Source organism: Mobula hypostoma, chromosome 5 (genome assembly GCF_963921235.1).
Source record: "Mobula hypostoma chromosome 5, sMobHyp1.1, whole genome shotgun sequence".
In the NCBI taxonomy this organism is placed as follows: domain Eukaryota; kingdom Metazoa; phylum Chordata; class Chondrichthyes; order Myliobatiformes; family Myliobatidae; genus Mobula; species Mobula hypostoma.
Genome location: NC_086101.1, coordinates 180,064,582 through 180,088,461, shown reverse-complemented (window position 1 = coordinate 180,088,461; position 23,880 = coordinate 180,064,582).

Below are 23,880 nucleotides of genomic sequence, written 5' to 3'. Positions count from 1 at the left end.
GAAGGATGTGGAAGCATTGGAAAGGGTACAGAGGAGATTTACCAGAATGCTGCCTGGTTTAGAAAGTATGCATTATGATCAGAGATTAAGGGAGCTAGGGCTTTACTCTTTGGAGAGAAGGAGGATGAGAGGAGACATGATAGAGGTGTACAAGATAATAAGAGGAATAGATAGAGTGGATAGCCAGCGCCTCTTCCCCAGAGCACCACTGCTCAATACAAGAGGACATGGCTTTAAGGAAAAGGGTGAGAAGTTCAAGGGGAATATTAGAGGAAAGTTTTTCACTCAGAGATTGGTTGGTGCATGGAATGCACTGCCTGAGTCAGTGGTGGAGGCAGATACACTAGTGAAGTTTAAGAGACTACTAGACAGGTATATAGAGGAATCTAAGGTGGGGCCTTATATGGGAGGCAGGGTTTGAGCGTCGACACAACATTGTGGACCGAAGGGCCTATACTGTGCTGTACTATTCTATGTTCTATGTTCTATGTTCAAACTTCTGTGAGTACTTCGGGACGTTATCACTGTTAATAAAAGAATACACAGAGAAGGGAAGTTCAGAGATTCAAAGACAAACCAAGCATTAAGCCAAGTATCATCAGACTTGAATCAGAATTAGTTTTATTATCTCTGACATACATCGTGAAAATTTGCTGTTTTGCGGCAGCAGTACGTTGCAATACTTAATTTTAAAAGAACTATAACTTGCAAGAAGACATAGATATGCTGACCAGAAATAAACTGGAATCCACAAATCAGTGAATTCAAATGAAAAATTACAGTGGGAGTAGACAAACCAATTGTCTTTGTTCTAGCCATGAGGTCAAAGGAAGGGAAGTTGCAAATTTGTGGAGCTACTCAACATCCTCCATTTTGTGAACTGGTTTACTTGGCTGAATCAGTGCTTTAAAGTAGCGACAATGATGTTCCAGGAAATCTGCTGGACGAGAGATCACTTTACAATAAAAGTTATTTATGAGGTTTTCTTTGGTATGATAAAACACATAGGTTTGTGAATGGTGGGGTCTGCCCTGGATGATTTGAGCTGATTACCAGGTTGGTAACTGATTTAGAACAAAAGCCATCAATTACCAGTTGTCACTTGTGGAAAAAGAGCGATAAATAGATGGCTGGCTTGGACCAGATTCAATAAAGAGGTGACATCGGTCAGTCAGGTAACCTTGCGCCAACAAGGTGGAAACGTAACATTTGAACGGCTAAGCAAAGTGTATAAAAGCAGAGGCTTCGAATGCAAAGCAGCAACACCTCTTCAGAGACCAATCTTTGCAGATGTGTAGTACCCTGCGGACATGTGGGGATTAAATCAGGACCACGAGGAACATGTGGTCAGCAGAGACACCTTTCCCAGGAATTAACTTTTCAATTCTTTGACTATTAATGGAGTGTCAACAAAACTTAGTAGGTGTGCACACAGGTATTCGGTTCTGTAAGTTCACATGTACTTCAATTGAGACAACCAAGGCACTTGTCAATAAACACAGATTCTCTCTGTGCCTAACTGATCATTATTACTAAGGGGTAAATCCCTAGATATCCAGTTACTATATAGATCTAGTTATATATCATTAAATAAGAAGTGCAAAAAGAGAAAAAAGATAGAGGTGCACGTGTATTCATTGTTCGTTCAGAAACCTGATGGCTGAGGGGAAGAAGGTGTTTCTAAAATTCTGAGTGTGTGTCTTCATGCTCATATACCTCCTGCTGAACAGTAGCAATGAGAAGAGGCATGTCCTGAATGATGTGGGTCCTCAATATTAGATCTGTCATTCTAAGACATTACCTTTTAAAGATGTTCTCCATGCTGCATCAACATCAGCCAACAACAACCAACACCTGATGGCACCAAGAAGATCCTTTAACTGGAAATCTTCCTGCCGAGACTTCATAACCTGTCTCAGGTGTGGACTTAACACCACAACAGCACCAAAAAGAAAAGTGACCCCAAATTATGCACCAAATAGACCACTGATGGTGACAAGAAGAGGCCACATCAAAACAACAAGCCAAACTTACCTTAAACTGCTTAGGTTCCTGATGCAGAAGAGTGCAAAATGTGAAGGAAGTGCAAGTGGCCAGTCATGAAGAAGATGACAAAAGATGCACAACAAACCCAAGGAATTGTATTGCCCTTCCCTTCCAATAGCAAACTTTCTCTGAATACAGTTTCATCTGCATTCCTTATTATGGTCCAAAGTTGATCATCATGCAGTGGAATTCCTTGGCAACACACAGATCGCTGAAGGATAAGGCAGCATCTATGGAGCGAAACGAGCATTCAATGTTTTGGGTCAAGACCTCCACCTGCCTCATATGCAGAGTCCTTCAGATTCTCTGTGTCTCCAGTGGAATTCCTTCCCTGAATTCAACCACCTCTTCTCCCTCTCTTCCTTTAATTCCCTCTTTAGTATCTGCCTCTATGACCAAGCTTTTGACATCCTTACCAATAGTCCCCTTAATCTCCGAGGTAGCTTGGTTTGTTTCACGTAAGACATAAATGCAAAAGGTGTATGTAAACTGGATTCACTGTTCCACTAGACTAATTTAATGTCTGTCGAACATCACAGAAAATGTAGGGGAAAAGAGCACTCACATGTAGAAGCCAATTAATGTATCAGTTGCTGCCAAGCAGTGGCATGACCTTAACTCACCCTGAATTACTTGGTAGTGTGGAGGAGCAGAGGGATCTGGGGGTACATGTCCACAGATCCCTGAAAGTTGCCTCACAGGTGGATAGGGTAGTTAAGAAAGCTTATGGGGTGTTAGCTTTCATAAGTCGAGGGATAGAGTTTAAGAGTCGCAATGTAATGATGCAGCTCTATAAAACTCTGGTTAGGCCACACTTGGAGTACTGTGTCCAGTTCTGGTCACCTCACTATAGGAAGGATGTGGAAGCATTGGAAAGGGTACAGAGGAGATTTACCAGAATGATGCCTGGTTTAGAAAGTATGCATTATGATCAGAGATTAAGGGAGCTAGGGCTTTCCTCTTTGGAGAGAAGGAGGATGAGAGGAGACATGATAGAGGTGTACAAGATAATAAGAGGAATAGATAGAGTGGATAGCCAGCACCTCTTCCCCAGGGCACCACTGCTCAATGCAAGAGGACATAGCTTTAAGGTAAGAGGTGAGAAGTTCAAGGGGGATATTAGAGGAAGGTTTTTTACTCAGAGAGTGGTTGGTGCGTGGAATGCACTGCCTGAGTCAGTGGTGGAGGCAGATACACTAGTGAAGTTTAAGACACTACTTGACAGGTATATGGAGGAATCTAAGGTGGGGGCTTATATGGGAGGCAGGGTTTGAGAGTCGGCACAACATTGTGGGCCGAAGGGCCTGTACTGTGCTGTACTATTCTATGTTCTATGTTCTATGAAAGCAGCGAACTGGCTGCTGGCTGTATGCCCAGAGACCTGAGTTCTTTGGGCACAGAGCTCAGTAAAAGCAACACAACAGACTTTTAACACCATAAATCAGCGAGTTGTTTGTTATGTCTCCCCTTTCACTGTGAAACAACGACACCTCTTTTTCCCTTATTAGGGAGAGAGGGAGAGCCTGTGGTATGTTGAATACCAGGTGAGCAAGTAGTCTTTGGGGTACTGCAAGTCTGTGTCTTTATTGATGCTTTGCTGCATGCTTGAGTGCTCGGCAGAGGGTGTCGATGTCTTTTTGCTGATGGGGGTGGAGTAGTTGCTTTGCTGCTGCTTATGCGTGGGGGGGAGCTGGGGGGATTTGAGGTTCCGACATTTAACTGTCATTCATTCTTTGGGCCACTCCTCTTTTTCATGGATGTTTGTAAAGAAAAAGAATTTCAGGATGTATATTGTATACATTTCTCTGACATTAAATGTACCTTTGAACCTATTGAAACAACTTGGAACCCAAGAATATTCCTCAGCGCCATACTCTTCCCATTCCATGAGTTACTGGATACCGACCCTCACTCACTGAGGTGCCAGGAGGTACTGCACAAAATAGACCAGGGGTTTATCTCTCAAACAGAGAGGAGCAGAAGTGGGGGTGGGGTGGGTGGTGACTGGAGCAAGGGGGGGTGGTGAAAGTCACCAGCATGAGCTGGGAAACACGAAGCCCTGGGTGAATCCTCATCGACGATGAATGTGGCAGTTATAGGAGGCTCTGTTGACAGTCTTCTCCACCACGAATGGCCCATGTAGCGTGGGGGTAACTTGCCACTCTTTGCTCTCAATGAAGATCTCTAGATGCCAGCCAGACATTTTCCTTTGACTTGAACAGCCTCACCTGTTGGCAGAGCTGATCAGCCTGTCATGCATATTGAGTCTGAGTGTGAAACAGCGGAACCCTGGCCTGTCTCCACATGCGCTGGTAGTGTTGAACCAATTGTTCAGCAGCAGGAACTCCAATGTCAATCTCTCGGTCGGGGAAGAGCAGGGACTGGAATGCCTTTAGGCATTCAAAGGGGGACATGCCAGTGAAGCACAACTGGAGGTTAATGTGGGTATTCTCCGTCCAGACCAGCTGGGTGTTCTAGGTCCTGGACTGGGAAGAGACAGGACAGTGCAGGATTGTCTCTAGCTCCTGATTCTCTCTCTCAGTCTGGCCATTAGACTGATGGTGGAAACCTGATGGGAGGCTGGCTGTGGGTCCCAAAACAGAACAGAAAGCCTTCCAAAACTGGAATGAAAATTGTCAGACTCTTTGTCCTGAAGAGAGCCAAGCAGCCTGAACACATGCTGAGCTATGACAGTGGCAGTTTCATGAGCTTGGGCAGAGCAATGAAATGGGTACTTTGGAGAATTGGTCCACAACAACGAAAATGATAATGTTCCCACCCAATGGAGACAGACCAGTGATGAAATCTATCAAGAGGTTGGACCAGGGGTGGTGGGGCAGAGGCAGCAGCCTGAACAGACCAGCAAGGAATGGATATGATGTCTTGTTCTAGGCAGAAGTGGGACAGGCAGAGACAAAATCATGGACGACTTGGGACATAGACGGCAACAAAAATTATCTCTTTATAAATTCCAGGGCCTGTTGAATTCCTGGATGGCCAACAAGAGAGACCCCATAACAACACTCTGGGTGCACAGTGGAAGGGACAAACAGTTGGGAGGTCCCCACCTGGGCCTGGATCTGACCATTGGGCAGACCTCACCTCTGCCTCTATTCCCCAAATCACTGGAGTGGCCATGCACAAGCCAGGAAGAGTGTTCTGTGGATTGGTTTTTCCTCAGAAATGTCAGACTTGTGGGAGTGAGCATCAGCCTTGGTATTCTTGCTGCTTCACTTGTCCATGGGAATCTTGCAGAGGTCTTCTTGGAGAATGCATTCATAGGTGCTGAAGATGGAGATGAAGTTTCTGATGAAGTAGAAGTAAAAGTTTGCAAACCCCATGAAGTGCCACACCTGTTAGACTGTAGATGGTTTGGGCCACTCTGTGATTGCCACTATTTTATGGGTTTATTTGAACAGTGGAAGGGGTAAGAATATAGCCCAAAAATGACACCAGCTCTTTGTGGAACTCACACTTCTTTAGCTTAGCAGAAATGTTATTCTTGAGGAGCTGTCTGAGAATCCTCTAGGCATGCTGGACGTGCTCCTGGCGACAACGGGAATAAATAAGAATGTCATCCGAATGCACAAAATCAGACTGATTCATCATGTCCTGGAGCAGATTGCTGGCTAGGGCCCGCAAAACAGCAGGGTCGCTGGACAGACCAAAAGGCATCACAAGGTACTCACAGTGGCCAGTGGAGATGTTGAATGCTGCTTTCCACTTGCCCCATCTCGGATGTGAACCAGGTTTTAAGCATTGTGCAAGATCTATCTTGGAGAATATGGTTGCTCACTCAAGATGTTTGAACACAGAGGCAAGCAGGGGAAGAGGGTAGTGGTTCTTCACCGTGATGTTGGTGAGGGACTGATAATCAACGCAGGGACAGAGCTTTCCATTTTTCTTGCTCAGTAAAAAGTAGTTCACCCCTGCTGGCAAGGTTGAGGGATAGGTTAATCCTAAGGCCAATGCCTCCTTGATGGATTCTTCCCTGGCCACCATTTCAGGAAAAGAGAGGGCAAAGAGCTACCCCCATTGCCGGCTAAGAGGTTAATGGCCCGTGTGGTGGCATGGAGGTGGCCTTCTTACTGAAAACCTCAAGAAGGTCAACATCTTCAGCTGGACTAATATCGCCACAGGAGAGAATATGCTGAAGAGGCTTGGGCTGGACCCAGACAAGTGGACAAGCAATCCGGTCTCCACTCCTGGACTGCCTTAGGGGCTAATCCATCCATGGATTAGGTCAAGATAGCAAGGAAGAACAAGCACCAGCAGCAGTTCAGATGAATCAACAAGATAGAAGGAGAGCTATCCCTATGGTTGCCTTCTAGTGCAAGAGGTCAATGGGCAGCCTCCTGACCCTATACTGCAAGATTCAACACTCTCTTAAACTCGACCACAATTTGCTGGTAAGACTGGGCTGCAGGAGAAACTTGTTCTCATAGAGTATTGAACAGACTGAATGGAAGTCCATCTGAAATGACCACGTATGCAGGTTTATGTGCGTCATCACTGAAGCAACCTGGCTGGACTTGGAAGGTCAGCTGACACTGGGTAAAAAAGTTCCTACAGCCATCGAGGTCAGGAGGCTATCCGTGTGGTGGAGGAATATTCAGTTCTGGTCCAAAAGCTGCAAAGTGAATTATGGCATTCGTGGCTGGGGCTGATGAGATTGCTGTAAAGGAGGTTGTGAAGGAGCTGATGCTGAGAATGGAACTGTCCTAACTGAAGGCTGTTGAACAGGGGCAGCAACAGCAGTAGTGGCTGCCAGTTAATTCTGGCTGTGTGTAGTGAGCTGCTAAACAAGCGTCACTGAGAGCAGTAATTGGTCAGCTGATTCGGACAGTCTGTGGTGAGTGGCTGAACTGTCACTGTGAGTGCTGACACTTGTTCTTCCAGCTTGGACAGGGCTTACCACTCTGAAAGTAATTGTCACTGTGCCTGATCCATTCTTGCCAACCCAGCCTCCACTGACTTTAACTTATCTATCCGACTAACACACTTTGGTTTGAGCTGGGCTTGCTGCTCTGCAAGGAATTGTCACCCTGCATGACCCACTTCTGCCAACCCAGCCTCCTGACCAATGAAATTCCGGGCTGAAATTGGCCGTCTCTTTCCGTTGGATCGATTTTAATGGTCAAGTCGTGATGACGCAGCGTTTGTTGATAACCCAAGTGTGAATGGAAAGGCATAGTGGCAGAAAGAATAGTTCACTGAGTTTTGATAAGAACTGTAGAGAACAAAAGGAAAATAATAAAGGTTAACTAAAACTCCCAAAATAAAATCTACAAGTGTCATTGCAATCCTGAAGTAGTAACTTAATACTAAATACAGTGCCTATAAAAAGTATTCACTTCCTTGGAAGTTTTCATGTTTTATTGTTTAACAGCATTGTATCACAGTCGATTTCATTTTGTTTTTTGACACTGATCAACAGAAAAATACTTATTGTGTCAAAGTGAAAACAGATCTTCATAAATTGGTCTAAATTAACTAGAATTATAAAATCACAAAATAATTGATTGCATAAGTATTCACCCACTTCAAGTCAGTATTTAGTGGATACACCTTTGGCAACAATTATAGCCTTGAGTCTGTGTGGATAGGTCTCTATTAGCTTTGCCAATCTGGACACTGCAATTTCTCCCCATTCTTCTTTACAAAATTGCTCAAGCTGTCAGATTGTATGGGGATCGTGAGTGAGCAGCCCTTTTCAAGTCCAACCACAAATTCTCAATTGGATTTAGGTCTGTTCTCTGACTTGGCCACTCCAGGATATGAACTTCGTTGTCTTTAAGCCATTCCTGTGTAGGTTTGGCTTTATAGTTGGGGTCATTGTCTTGCTGGAAAACAGATTTCCTCCCAAGTTGCAGCTCTCTTGCAGACTGCATCAGGCTTTCCTCCAGGATTTCCCTGTATTCATTTTACCCTCTTGTAAACACCTCTCCTTTGCAACCTAAATCCAAATTGTAATCTTCTTTCCCAGAATGCAGACTAAGGTAAGCAGGGAGCGTTGCTGTCATTATGCTTTGGTCAAGACTTGATGACTGAAGCAAAAGGAAGGGAGTTAAATGCAACTACAAATAAAGCCTAATTGGCTGGAATGTGCATTCTGTTGAGAGGGATTGCTGATACCTATCAGCTGTTGCTTACGACTGTGCCCAGGTTCCACGGCAGAGTCTGTGGCTGTGAGAAGGTATTCAGCAGGCAGTTGATGGTAATGGAGAGCTGTAGTTATAAGGCAATGTTGGATAGGCTGGGTTTATTTTCAGTGTAAGAGGCTGAGAGGCTGACATGGAGATGTATGAAATTATGAGGGACATAGATAGTATAGATGGTCAGAGTCTTTCTCTTGGGGCAGCATAGTCTAGAACTAAAAGGCAGAGATTTGATGTCAGAAGGAACACTAATAACGGTGATCAGAGACAGTGGTGAATATCTGAAATGAGCTGCCATGTAAGATAATAGAGGCATTTGGACAGATACTTGGATAGGAAAAGCATAATAATGCAAACATTTAAGTCAATTATGATGTTTTTCTAAGGGGTTGTCTGTTGGTGGGTCTTCAGCTGGCTGTAGGGGTGAACGCAGGAACCACATATTCTGAGAGGCTTCCAGACAGCACAATCTTGCCGTCCACCCTCCCCCCACCACTTGCCTGTGCCTGATGTTTTGCTTAACATGGGGAGGCTGATGCGTTAGCAGCCAACATACAGTCCTTAACAGGTCAGGGTCAGGGTCGAATGAAATGGAATGCAAGATGACCAGAAGCTCAGCCTTCCTCTGCCTTCACTGCCATTATGATGCATCTTTGTCTTCCACCAGCTCCACTGTAGAAGTCTTGGTTGCATCACTCTTTCTCTGGTACATCCACCTTGCGCTTACTGCCATGGGTGACCCTACCGGGACCTGAGCTCCAGACAGCTAAACTCCAGAAGGCATTGCTCTTAGGATTTCAGGAACTCACAAGCCTCGTCAGCGACAGGAATGGCATAGAAAGGAGGATAGATGCCATGGTCAACATGAATGTGATGACCAAAATGGCTCCTTTCTGTGCTTTAGGATTCAATGATTCTTTGACTCTCCAAGCTCCTAAGAGCAAACTATCGAAAGAAATTTCCCTCACCTCGCCTTAATTTATGCTCCTAGATATGGGTTCCTTCCTTCAAAATCTGCACAAGCCAGCTTCCTCCCACATGTATGCAGCCTAATTATTTCTCACTGAACATGAATACACACCAACCAAAGAGATCTTCCATTTCATTGAATCAGTGAGTGAGTGAGGTCTCCGTCATTCAGGGTCCTAGCTGTCTAAGTGCGCAAGCCTGGGCAGTACGATATGGCGAGCAAGCTGTTGCCCATGTAGCAAGCTCGCCCTCTCCATGAATCCAATGAATCCAAAGGAACAGCAAAGTCCAAAAGAATTTTGTGTCAGCAGCATCGCAGGTGTTGCCAGTCAGCGCTAAACTCAACATCGCTCTGGATTTTCCCTTAGGGTTTACTCCCAAATAACTTCCCCATGAGTGGGTATAGTCGCAAGGTGGCTGAGGTTTGAGATCAGAGTTTGCCTTCTCCTAGTTGAGCTGCCAGCCACGGCTGGTGAGCACCATCTGCCCGAAGTCACTGGTTCTAAGGCACCAGTACACCTCTCCCCCCTCTTTGCCCCTTCTCCTAGTGGAAGTGGTTCTGCTGGGTTTAGTAGCTAAACCACACATGAAGACCAGGAACCAGACTTGGTTGTCAGAGGTTATTTGTGGCAGACGCCATTTATTAGGTAGTGGGAACTTGTTCCCGTTACCGCTCCTGGCTATAACGACCTAAAGGAATCTGGATCAGTGAGACCCCATGTATAGTCCTATCCTGCAAGACCATCATCTGTGTAGGTGCAGGATTTAATGTTCCTTTGATTTAGGCCATGTGAGGACGCACATGACTGTGAATCAGTACTTGGCTGTGGCACTGGGCGAAGTATGATCATTGAGTTCCTGCAATAGCTTCTTGCAATTACTTCACAATGTAGCCAAGTATATTGCACTAAACTACGGCATTAATTATACAGCCTTGGCATGCTACCAACTGAATCTAATGATATCTATTGCACTTCCAAGTGGAAATGCACATTCATGAGACTCAGAAATGTTCATTATGCTCAGATGTTGTGTTATTACCAGATAATTCAATGCTCATTGAAAATTATAAATCATAAAAACAAAGCTCTTGAGGTGGTCCAAACAATCAACAAATGCTGGAAATACTCAGCAGCTCAGGCAGAGTTAATGCTTCCAGCAAATGGCCTTTCATCAAAAGTCGAAGTGAGCAGTCTAGTATGTTTTAGATCGAAGAAATGTGGAAGAGGTGAAGAGCACAATAGGAACGGTTCTAACAAGAGGAGTTCAGGAGGGACTGAATGACACAAGGTGGTAGGAGGTTGATTGGTAGTCAGGAAATTGAAGCCTGGTGGCCAAAAACTGGAGACTGGTGGCTGGAGGTCAGTCCTAAATTCGGAGGGCTGTCCATAAATGTGAGTAGTTGGGAGGGAGGAAAGGGGCTTATTTTGCTGTTGTTGGTTCTTTGCTTGATGTGTTCTTTGTTGTTCTGCTAAGCATCGTGGGCATGCTGTGTTGTCAGAGGATTATACAGTGATACTTATGGGCTGCCCCCAGCACATCCATAGGTAGTGTTGGTTGTTAACACAGACGGCGCAGTTCACTGCATATTTCGATGTACATTTGATAAATAAATCTGAATTTGAATATTGGTTGCCAGTTTTTCATTGATTCTATTGTATTTCTTTTGTTTTACTCTTAAGTACCTGCAAGAAAATGAATCTCCAGGTAGTAGAGGTTGAGTACCGTGGTTGAGGGGTGGGCGACTTGGCCGGCTTCCCCACCGGACTTAGTCTAGTGAGGAGGGTGTGAGGACACCCTGCAGGACTAAAAAAAAACAAGACCTGACAAAGGGCGAATGAGCCCCTTGTGAGCCAACGGCCATCTTCCGTGGAAGAGATTAAAGCCTCACCAGGTATCTACAAATCGTATGCTATGTACCTAGTCAGAAGAGACATGATGAACTTGGGCGCTGCACCATGTGCCTGGACCTGCCCAAGGCCTCCGCCTAAGGAAGGGCCGAGCTCGAAGAAGCGGCCGCGGCTGGAGGCCGACACGGCCTTGGGCTCGAGTTCGGTGGGGTGGCGGCGGGCAGTGCCAAGGCGGCCAGCAAGAACAAAATGGAGGAGAGGCTGTACTCGGTTCTGTTGCAAGATCGAAGAAGATGGAGGTGCATAGTCACCAACCCTGGATTCGGGACGGCACCCACTGACCCTTTATCTGAAATGCTTGGGGCCAGAAGTGTTTTGGATTTTGCAATATATAATGAGATATCTTGTGTTCATCAGCATTACCAGTAAGCAGTCTTCATCTTACACTTGTTCATCACACATATGTACTTAACAGTAAAAATTATTCCATACCATTAATATAATGAAACTATAATGTGTGCAGGGTAACAAAAGTAGCATAGCAGCATCAGGAGAATACCTGAATCAGTGGTTGAAACAATAGAGATTTTCAGTTTTCACCTATGATGTTGTGAATTGATTAAATGGTTACAGTACATTGTATTTGTACTTTACTTTTTTAGAAGTTTTATGTAAGGTATAAAAACAATCAGCATCGTAGACTTGTTCTGGTGCTAGATTTTCATGGTCAGCAGATGTTTTAAAAATTTAATGCTGTGCCTTTTCTTAAATTTCTGCAACCAGCCTGCTGAATATTCACAATTTCCTTCAATTTTCAGTTTGTCATAATAGAGCATCCAAATAAGCAGCATACATTCACTACGACAATGACGGTTCATGGTGGAGGTCTTCATTTTTCACTTTATGTCGTGTTTTTCTATTTCTCATTAACTTCTGTTCATTACTTAAGTGAGGTCACTTCTCTGAAATATCTGTCATGCTCAGAGATATGAGAACCTTCCTATCATCTTGTTGAATTTTCCATTTGTGCGGTCATGTCAACAGAAAAAAAAGTTGGATTTCAGAGGTTTTCGGATTTTGGAATTTCAGATAAGGGTTACTCAAACTGCATAAGGTGACATGTATGTTTTCTAACAATAAATTTACTTGGAACTTTTGAAGATTGACTATTACTAAATGAAACTAATATGCTGAAGCTACGTTCCTTACTTGTATATTCATATAAACTGGGAATTACCCACAAAACTGAACAGCTCTTCAGTGGAACTAAATTAGGCAGTCTTAATAGCTATAAATGTTACAAACCTGGTTCCTGAGCCAGGAGTTGGTAAAGAAAGCCAATACTGGCAATCAATTCTATGTGGTTTACAAGATTAAATGACTCCGGCTATTGCCTTTTCTCTCTTCTACATTCTGGAAATGAAACATGGATTGAAAGCCTACATTTAGTAGTTACTTTATTAGGTACCTCCTGTACTTAACTGGTCGCTGGCCGCTCGACCATGGTTTTCGGTTGGGCGCCAGATGCTGGGAGACGGTTGTCCTGACGAAGGATTCTGGCCAGAAATGTCGCCCAATCTTTTCCACGGATGCTGCCCGACCTTCTGAGTTCCTCCAGTGTGTTGTGAATGTTGTAGTTGTTTGTTATGTCTCCTCTCTCGCCATGAAATGGGGACACCTCTTTCTCCCTTACTAGGGAGAGAGAGAGAGAGTCTGTGGTATGTCGAATACCGGATGAACAAGTAGTCTTTGACGTACTGCAAGTCTATGTCTTTGCTATTGCTTTGTTGCACGCTTGAGTGCTTGGTGGTGGGTGCCAATGCTTTTCTTGGCTGGTGGGGGCGAGGGGGATCATGGCTTGCTGCCGCTTACGCACAGGCGGGAGGGGAGCTGGGGGGCTTTGGGGCTCTAATATTTAACTGTCATTCATTCTTTGGGGGCACTCCTCTATTTCTGTGGATGGTTGCAAAGAGAAAGCATTTCAGGATGTATATTATATACATTTCTCTGACATTAAATGTACCTTTGAAACCATGTGTATTATTTATTCTGTGAGATTCATGCAAACAAAGAATATCATTGCGCCTTAGTGTATGTGACAATAAACTAGCACCAAATTTGCAAATCTCTGTGAGTCCACTGAGGAAGTCGAAGGCCCAGTGTCTGGAAATCAACTAATCTGCTGCAGGCTGAATGCCGAAGGAGATGGCCTATCCTGGAGTCAGAAGAGCATAGGTTGGGGACAGGTTGTGTTTTGCTGTTGTTGCTTTGTCGTTTAGTATATTACATTTAATTGTGCTCTGTTATTCTGTTGAGCACTGTGGGCATGCTATGTTCATGCTGGAACGTGTGGAGGTACGTGTGGGCTGCCCCCAGCACATCTTTGGGTGTGTGGGTTGTTTATGCAAACAATGAGTTTCACAATATGTTCTTATGTATAGTACTGTGCAAAAGTCTTAAGCACATGTATATAGCTAGGATGCAATCCCCCCCCCCACCGCTCCTGACACTCCTTCTCCACCATCTGCTGTACACCCCTCCCATGGTACTCCACCCTCGCCATTCCCAACAGCCTTTGCTCCCACTCTATGTTGACAAATAGAGTACTGTGCAAAAGTCTTAGGTTCCCTTGTTTTTTATATGTATATGTGTGTGTGTGTGTGTGTGTGTCTAAGACTTTTGCACAGTACTCCATATGTGATAAATGACTTTGAATTTGAAACGCGAATCTTATCTATTCCACTGAGAGAATACTTAGAGTGATTGGAATAAAACCAAAGTTATTAACCAGGCAACATACATCAAAGTTGCTGGTGAACGCAGCAGGCCAAGCAGCATCTATAGGAAGAGGCGCAGTCGACGTTTCAGGCCGAGACCCTTCGTCAGGGTCTCGGCCTGAAACGTCGACTGCGCCTCTTCCTATAGATGCTGCTTGGCCTGCTGCGTTCACCAGCAACTTTGATGTATGTTGCTTGAATTTCCAGCATCTGCAGAATTCCTGTTGTTTGTTATTAACCAGGTTTGGATGTGTCTGTAGGAAGTGAAACAAACACTCCAGGTTGATGTAGTCATATCTGATGAAATGCTATTGTTCAGAAAAACAACTCTGTTTCTCTCCAGCTTAGTCTGCCTAGTCTCCTGAGTGTCTCTAGCATTTATTATATTGTAAGCACAAGGGATTCTGCAGACACTGGAACTCCTATATGCTGCCTGCCATGCTGAGTTTCTCCAGCATTTTGCATCTGCATTTTTTTTACCTTTCAGAGCAACTGAAATTGGAAATGAGGTAAGTTGCTCTGTGACCCTTTTAAGGCTGGTTTGAGGCATACTGGGACAGAGAAGAATTTATGAGATTAATGTTTCCTTCATGGGCAAAAATTGCATTTATTAAACAAAGCATATGCCTTGGGAGAAACAATTTCCATGTGATGTAACCAAAGGAAAAATTCAAAAATCAGAAGTGACAGTAGAAAGTGTTTATTGTTAAAAGGCAACAAAATTTATATTTAGAGAAACGACAATGTGATTTATGAATCACCGAGGTGTGAAAGGACATCAATAGAGAATTCATATTGAGGAAAACATCTGATCCAACTTGATAAATGTTGGAAATGTTTTGCAGATCAGGCAAAATCTGTGGACAGAGAAAGAATTATGTGGCGTTTTCTGGTGTTCCTTAAGCAACAGAACTTTATCTTTTGATAAGTTACTTTAAAACTCAACACTGATTGCAACAGAGAAGATAATAAATATTGTTTATCTTTTCCTAGGTATCAGGTGTTAGTAATAATTCTCTATTCCCACATACAGTATATCTCCTCTAGATTCGTCTATTGGAGCAAAGAAAAAGTTGTTTTTATAATGCATCTTTCACATTCATTTCACATGGCCATGCGCCTTCTGTTGGCACATGGCCAAGTGGTTAAGGCATCGGTCTAGTGATCTGAAGGTTGCTAGTTCAAGCCTCAGCTGAGGGAGCGTGTTGTGTCCTTGAGCAAGGCACTTAACTACACATTGCTCTACCGGTGCCAAGCTGTATCGGCTCTAGTGCCCTTCCCTTGGACAACATCGGTGGTGTGGAGAGGGGAGACTTGCAGCATGGGTAACTGCTAGTTTTCCATACAACCTTGCCCAGGCCTGTGCCCTGGAAACATTTCAAGGAGCAAATCCATGGTCTCCCGAGACTAATGGATGCCTATTTTATTTCACATTCCTTTCAAAACCTCCCAAAGCGTTTTGTAACTCTGGGTATTTGAAATATGGCCTTGTTCTTTTTCTTTTTTTTCTAAGTTCTATTAGTGCACCAGCCATAATTTTCAAGGATCTTTTGGACTCTGAAACAATTCTGACAAATTAACACATAGCAAATGTAACCTTTGTCATTTCCTTAGCAGTTGTCTGCCTTTTTTTTACCAGGTCTTGTTTCCAGCTCAATGCTCAACCTAACATGGATGGAAAGCAGGCAAGGAGCCGGTCGGATTCGAACCCAGGACCAGTGGACTCAAAGTCTAGTGCGGATGCCACCACACCACTGACTGGACTAAAAAGAAATAGAGCTAACAAACCAAAAAAAAAATAGACCAATTAACCTGACATTGGCAGAGGGGAAAATGATAGAGTTCATTATAACAGTAGGGCACTTGGAGAAAAGTGGCAGAATTGAACAAACTCAGTATGGAGATGCAAAAGTGAAACCTTGCTTGTCAGATCTGTGGAGTTTTTTATTTCATTATGAGCAGCAGATAGAGCACCAGTTAAAGGATCATATGGGTGGGCTACATAAATTCAGTATGTTTTTCCCCGATCGGTATCGGTGAAAAATGTTTTTTTACCATCGTCCATTAAAGAGAGAGATTAGCAATATTTGTCATATATAGACCATAAGACAAAGGAGCAGAAGTCGGGCATTCAGCCCATCGAGTCTGCTCCGCCATTTTATCATGAGCTGATCCATTCTCCCATTTAGTCCCACTCCCCTGCCTTCTCACCATAACCTTTGATGCCCTGGATACTCAGATACCTATCAATCTCTGCCTTAAATACACCCAATGACTTGGCCTCCACTGCCGCCTCTGGCAACAAATTCCATAGATTCACCACTCTCTGGCTAAAAAAATTGCTTCTCATCTCTGTTCTGAATGGTCGCCTTTCAATCCTTAAGTCATGCCCTCTCATACTAGACTCCCCCAACATGGGAAACAACTTTGCCACATCCACTCTGTCCATGCCTTTTAACATTCAAAATGTTTCTATGAGGTCTCCCCTCATTCTTCTAAACTCCAAGGAATACAGTCCAAGAGCGGATAAACATTCCTCATATGTTAACCCTCTCATTCCCGGAATCATTCTAGTGATCTTCTTTGTACCCTCTCCAATGTCAGCACATCCTTTTTTAAATAAGGAAACCAAAACTGCCCACAATACTCCAAGTGAGGTCTTACCAGCGCCTTATAGAGCCTCAACATCACATCCCTGCTCCTATACTCTATTCCTCTAGAAATGAATGCCAACATTGCATTCGCCTTCTTCACCACCGACTCAACCTGGAGGTTAACCTTAAGGGTATCCTGCACGAGTACCCCCAAGTTCCCATTGCATCTCAGAACTTTGAATTCTCTCCCCATTTAAATAATAGTCTGCCCATTTATTACTTCTGCCAAAGTGCATAACCATATACTTTCCAACGTTGTATTTCATTTGCCACTTCTTTACCCATTCTTTCAATCTATCCAAGTCTCTCTGCAGACTCTCTGTTTCCTCAGCACTACTGGCCCCTCCACGTATCTTTGTATCATGAGCAAACTTAGCCACAAAGCCATCTATTCCATAATCCAAATCATTGATGTACAACATAAAAAGAAGCAGCCCCAACATGGACCCCTGTGGAACACCACTGGTAACCAGCAGCCAACCAGAATAGGATCCCTTTATTCCCGCTCTGTTTCCTGCCAATCAGCCAATGCCCTATCCACATGTGTAACTTGCCCGTAATTCCATGGGCTCTTATCTTGTTAAGCAGCCTCATGTGTGACACCTTGTCAAAGGCCTTCTGAAAATCCAAATATACAACATCCACTGCATCTCGCTTGTCTAGCCTACTTGTAATTTCCTCAAAAAATTATAATATGTTTGTCAGGCAGGATTTTCCTTTAAGGAAACCATGCTGAGTTCTGCCTATCTTGTCATATGCCTCCAGGTACTCCATAATCTCATCCTTGACAATCGACTCCAACAACTTCTCAACCACAGATGTCAAGCTAACAGGTCTATAATTTCCTTTTTGCTTCCTTGCCCCCTTCTCAAATAGCGGAGTGACATTTGCAATCTTCCAGTCCTCCGGAACCATGCCAGAATCTATCGACTTTTGAAAAATCATCGCTAATGCCTTTGCAATCTCCACAGATACTTCCTTCAGAACACAAGGGTGCATTCCACCTGGTCCAGGAGATTTATCTACCCTTAGACCATTCAACTTCCTGAGTACTTTCTCTTTCGTAATTGTGACTGCGCACTCTTCTCTTCCCTGCCACCCTTGAGTGTCCGGTATACTGCTGATGTCTTCCTCAGTGAAGACTGATGCAAAATACTAGTTCAATTCCTCCGCCATCTCCTTATCTCCCATTACAATTTCTCCAGCGTCATTTTCTAACAGTCCTATATCTACTCTCACCTGTCTTTTACTCTTTATATATTTGAAAAAGCTTTTAGTATCCTCTTTGATATTATTTGCTAGCTTCCTTTCATAGTTCATCTTTTCTCTCTTAATGACCTTCTTAGTTTTCTTTTGTAAGCTTTTAAAAACTTCCCAATCCTCTGTCTTCCCACTAATTTTTGCTTCCTTGTATGCCCTCTCCTTTGCTTTAACTTTGGCTTTGACTTCTCTTGTCAGCCACGGTTGCATCTTTTTTCCATTCGAAAATTTCTTCTTTTTTGGAATATATCTGTCTTGCACCTTCCTCACTTCTCACATAAACTCCAGCCACTACTGCTCTGCCGTCCTTCCCGCTAGTGTCCCTTTTCAGTCAACTTTGGCCAGTTCCTCTCTCATGGCACTATAATTTCCTTTACTCCACTGAAATACTGACACATCAGATTTCGGCTTCTCTTTTTCAAATTTCACAGTGAACTCAATCATGTTATGATCACTGCCTCCTAAGGGTTCCTTCACCTCAATCTCTCTAATCACCTCCAGTTCATTAAACAATACCCAATCCAGTACAGCCGATCCCCTAGTGGGCTCAACAGCAAGCTGTTCTAAAAAGCCATCTCACAGACATTCTACAAATTCTCTCTCTTGAGATCCAGTGCTGACCTGATTTTCCCAATCCACTCGCATGTTAAAATCCCCCATGATTATCATTAACACTGCTCTTCTGACAACCCTTCTCTATTTCCTGTTGTAAATTGTAGTCCACATCACTCCAGCTGTTTGGAGGCCTGTATATAATTGCCATCAGGGTCCTTTTACCCCTGCAATTTCTCAGCTCAACCCATAAAGATTCTTCACCTTCCGATCCTATGTCACCTCTTTCTAATGATTTGATATTATTTCTTACCAATAAAGCCACGCCTCCCCCTCTGCCTACCTTCCTATCCTTCCAATACACCATGTATCCTTGGAGGTTCAGCTCCCATAGACATGCATCCTTTACTCCTGTTTGAGTACTGTTGGAGGGGACAGCTTACCCGGGGGAAGTGACAGTGGCCCTGCCTCCGGCACAGAGTCTGGCCCTGTAGCTCAGAAGGGTAGGGCAAGGAAGAGGAGGGCAGTTGTGATAGGGGACTCGATAGTAAGGGGGTCAGATAGGCGATTCTGTGGACGCAGTCCAGAGACTCGGATGGTAGTTTGCCTCCCTGGTGCCAGGGTCCGGGATATTTCTGATCGTGTCCAAGATATCCTGAAGTGGGAGGGTGAGGAGCCAGAGGTCCTGGTACATATAGGTACCAATGACATAGGTAGGAAAAGGGATGAGGTCCTGAAAGAAGAATATAGGGAGCTAGGAAGGGAGTTGAGAAAAAGGACCGCAAAGGTAGTAATCTCGGGATTACTGCCTGTGCCACGCGACAGTGAGAGTAGGAATGCGATGAGGTGGAGGATAAATGCGTGGCTGAGGGATTGGAGCAGGGGGCAAGGATTCAAGTTTTTGGATCATTGGGACCTCTTTTGGCGCAGGTGTGACCTGTACAAAAAGGACGGGTTACACTTAAATCCTAGGGGGACCAATATCCTGGCAGGGAGATTAGCGGGGGCTACTGAGGTGACTTTAAACTAGAATGGTTGGGGGGTGGGAGACAAATTAAAGAGGCTAGGTGTGAGGAGGTTAGTTCACAACAGAGGGATGGGAACCAGTGCAGAGAGACAGAGAGGTGTAAAGTGAGCGTAGAAGCAAAAAGTACAAAGGGGAAAAGTAAAAGTGGCAGGCCGACAAATCCAGGGCAAGCATTAAAAAGGGCTAAGAGAGTTGTAAAAGAGCGCCTGAAGGCTTTATGTGTCAATGCAAGGAGCATTCGTAATAAGGTGGATGAATTGAAAGTGCAGATTGTTATTAATGATTATGATATAGTTGGGATCACAGAGACATGGCTCCAGGGTGACCAGGGATGGGAGCTCAACGTTCAGGGATATTCAATATTCAGGAGGGATAGACATGAAGGAAGGGGAGGTGGGGTGGCGTTGCTGGTTAAAAAAGAGATTAACGCAATAGAAAGGAAGGACATAAGCCGGGAAGATGTGGAATCGATATGGGTAGAGCTGCGTAACACTAAGGGGCAGAAGACGCTGGTGGGAGTTGTGTACAGGCCACCTAACAGTAGTAGTGAGGTCGGAGATGGTATTAAACAGGAAATTAGAAATGTGTGCAATAAAGGAACAGCAGTTATAATGGGTGACTTCAATCTACATGTAGACTGGGTGAACCAAATTGGTAAAGGTGCTGAGGAAGAGGATTTCTTGGAATGTATGCGGGATGGTTTTTTGAACCAACATGTCGAGGAACCGACTAGAGAGCAGGCTATTCTGGACTGGGTTTTGAGCAATGAGGAAGGGTTAATTAGCGATCTTGTCGTGAGAGGCCCCTTGGGTAAGAGTGACCATAATATGGTGGAATTCTTCATTAATATGGAGAGTGACGTAGTTAATTCAGAAACAAAGGTTCTGAACTTCAAGAGGGGTAACTTTGAAGGTATGAGTCGTGAATTAGCTAAGATAGACTGGCAAATGACACTTAAAGGATTGACGGTGGATATGCAATGGCAGGCATTTAAAGGTTGCATGGATGAACTACAACAATTGTTCATCCCAGTTTGGCAAAAGAATAAATCAAGGAAGGTAGTGCACCCGTGGCTGACAAGAGAAATTAGGGATAGTATCAATTCCAAAGAAGTAGCATACAAATTAGCCAGAGAAAGTGGCTCACCTGAGGACTGGGAGAAATTCAGAGTTCAGCAGAGGAGGACAAAGGGCTTAATTAGGAAGGGGAAAAAAGATTATGAGAGAAAACTGGCAGAGAACATAAAAACGGACTGTAAAAGCTTTTATAGATATGTAAAAAGGAAAAGACTGATAAAGACAAATGTAGGTCCCCTGCAAACAGAAACAGGTGAATTGATTATGGGGAGCAAGGACATGGCAGACCAATTGAATAATTACTTTGGTTCTGTCTTCACTAAGGAGGACATAAATAATCTTCCAGAAATAGTAAGGGACAGAGGGTCCAGTGAGATGGAGGAACTGAGCGAAATACATGTTAGTAGGGAAGTGGTGTTAGGTAAATTGAAGGGATTGAAGGCAGATAAATCCCCAGGGCCAGATGGTCTGCATCCCAGAGTGCTTAAGGAAGTAGCCCAAGAAATAGTGGATGCATTAGTGATAATTTTTCAAAACTCGTTAGATTCTGGACTAGTTCCTGAGGATTGGAGGGTGGCTAATGTAACCCCACTTTTTAAAAAAGGAGGGAGAGAGAAACCGGGGAATTATAGGCCGGTTAGCCTAACGTCAGTGGTGGGGAAACTGCTGGAGTCAGTTATCAAGGATGTGATAACAGCACATTTGGAAAGCGGTGAAATGATTGGACAAAGTCAGCATGGATTTGTGAAAGGAAAATCATGTCTGACGAATCTCATAGAATTTTTTGAGGATGTAACTAGTAGAGTGGATAGGGGAGAACCAGTGGATGTGGTATATTTGGATTTTCAAAAGGCTTTTGACAAGGTCCCACACAGGAGATTAGTGTGCAAACTTAAAGCACACGGTATTGGGGGTAAGGTATTGGTGTGGGTGGAGAATTGGTTAGCAGACAGGAAGCAAAGAGTGGGAATAAACGGGACCTTTTCAGAATGGCAGGCGGTGACTAGTGGGGTACCGCAAGGCTCAGTGCTGGGACCCCAGTTGTTTACAATATATATTAATGACTTGGATGAGGGAATTAAATGCAGCATCTCCAAGTTTGCGGATGACACGAAGCTGGGTGGCAGTGTTAGCAGTGAGGAGGATGCTAAGAGGATGCAGGGTGACTTGGATAGGTTGGGTGAGTGGGCAAACTCATGGCAGATGCAATTTAATGTGGATAAATGTGAGGTTATCCACTTTGGTGGCAAAAATAGGAAAACAGATTATTATCTGAATGGTGGCCGATTAGGAAAAGGGGAGGTGCAACGAGACCTGGGTGTCATTATACACCAGTCATTGAAAGTGGGCATGCAGGTACAGCAGGCGGTGAAAAAGGCGAACGGTATGCTGGCATTTATAGCGAGAGGATTCGAGTACAGGAGCAGGGAGGTACTACTGCAGTTGTACAAGGCCTTGGTGAGACCACACCTGGAGTATTGTGTGCAGTTTTGGTCCCCTAATCTGAGGAAAGACATCTTTGCCATAGAGGGAGTACAAAGAAGGTTCACCAGATTGATTCCTGGGATGGCAGGTCTTTCATATGAAGAAAGACTGAATGAACTGGGCTTGTACTCGTTGGAATTTAGAAGATTGAGGGGGGATCGGATTGAAACGTATAAGATCCTAAAGGGATTGGACAGGCTAGATGCAGGAAGATTGTTCCCGATGTTGGGGAGGTCCAGAACGAGGGGTCACAGTTTGAGGATAGAGGGGAAGCCTTTTAGGACCGAGATTAGGAAAAACTTCTTCACACAGAGAGTGGTGAATCTGTGGAATTCTCTGCCACAGCAAACTGTTGAGGCCAGTTCATTAGCTATGTTTAAAAGGAAGTTAGATATGGCCCTTGTGGCTACAGGGGTCAGGGGGTATGGAGGGAAGGCTGGGTTCTGAGTTGGATGATCAGCCATGATCATAATAAATGGCGGTGCAGGCTCGAAGGGCCGAATGGCCTACTCCTGCACCTATTTTCTATGTTTCTATGTTTCTATGTTTAGTCACGTCTCAGTGATGGCCATAATATCATACCTGCCTATCTGTAGCTGTATGACAAGATATACCTCAAAGCATCAAAACATACAGTGGAATGTATCAAATGAATCAAACCAAATCAGTGAGGATTATGCTGGGGTCAGCCTGCAAGTGTCGGTGTGCTTCCGGATCATGTCCACAATTTACTAACCTTAACCCACATGTCTTTGGAATGTAGGAGGAACTGGTTCACTCAGAGGAAACCCACTGGGTCACAAGGAAAACATACAAACTCCTTACAGGCAGTGGTAGTAATTAAACCCTTTTTGGTAATCACTGATGCTGTAAAGCGATTGTACCAACAGTCCTGGACTGCTCTCAATCAATAGCAATATTAAATTTTTCATTTAATATTACTGATATGGTATTGAATTCCAGCTTATTAACAGAATTTAAGTTCTGTAGCTGCCTTAGTAGGATTTGAACCCTGGACACTAGTCCCAGTCCTGTGTTTTAACCACTGTGCAACTATTTTACCATCCAGCTACTGGAATAATTCTTCACTTGCAATCTACATTCAGAAGCAAGAAGCAGCCATTCTCTATGGTTGTCCAGTAAAGAATTACAGGTCTCAGTGACTAGTGGGAAACCGATAAGTTTCTACTGCCAGTGACTACTGCTGGGAGAAATACCATTATTTTGAGATTTCTGTACACTTGCTAAGCTTCTCTAAAGCCTATCTGTCAAGTTGCACACTCTTTGGAATGGAAAGGATGGAAGATAGCGAAGCAGAAATGTCTTGTATAGACAAAATAGAAAAAAATGCCTGTCAGAGAGCTCTTCCACATCCTTTTGTGGAGGAATTGACGAGGAGAATCAATCTTGCTGACAGAAAGCAAACTTAGGACATGAAGTATGAAACGTGTTTCTTTCTCCAGGCATTTGGCATGACGATTTGACTTTGAATAAATCTGTTTGTGCTGGCTTAGCATAAATATCGTTTAAAAAGTCTTGCTAATCTTTTAAAGGACATTTAAAGTTTATGACTGTGGCATCTCCTGTAACATGGAATAGCCACTGTAAAGACCACACCTGTTTTGAAAGGTGAACTGTCTTCCTTATTTTAGAATGCATCTCAACTAGAAAGGCAAACTGATTAGAATAAATTAGTATCTTGCTTTTGTTTAATGGAATTTCATGATGAAATTCAGATGAAACATATTCCTTCTTCCCTATTGCCTTATGAAATTAGGACGGTTGGAATTAAATGATGAGCAGAAGCCATTAAATACTGCCAATGTTGGTAATTTGAAATAAAAAAAAGAAATATTTCTGATGTACAAAATTTTGGTTTGACACACTTCTACAGTTCTGGTCACCTGGTTAGGGGAAGGATCTAGTAACAACAGTGAAAGTGCAGAAGAGACTCACCAGAATGTTTCCTTGAATGGATTGTTCCAGTTAAAAGGAGAGATTGGATAGGCTGATTTCAAAATTAAGT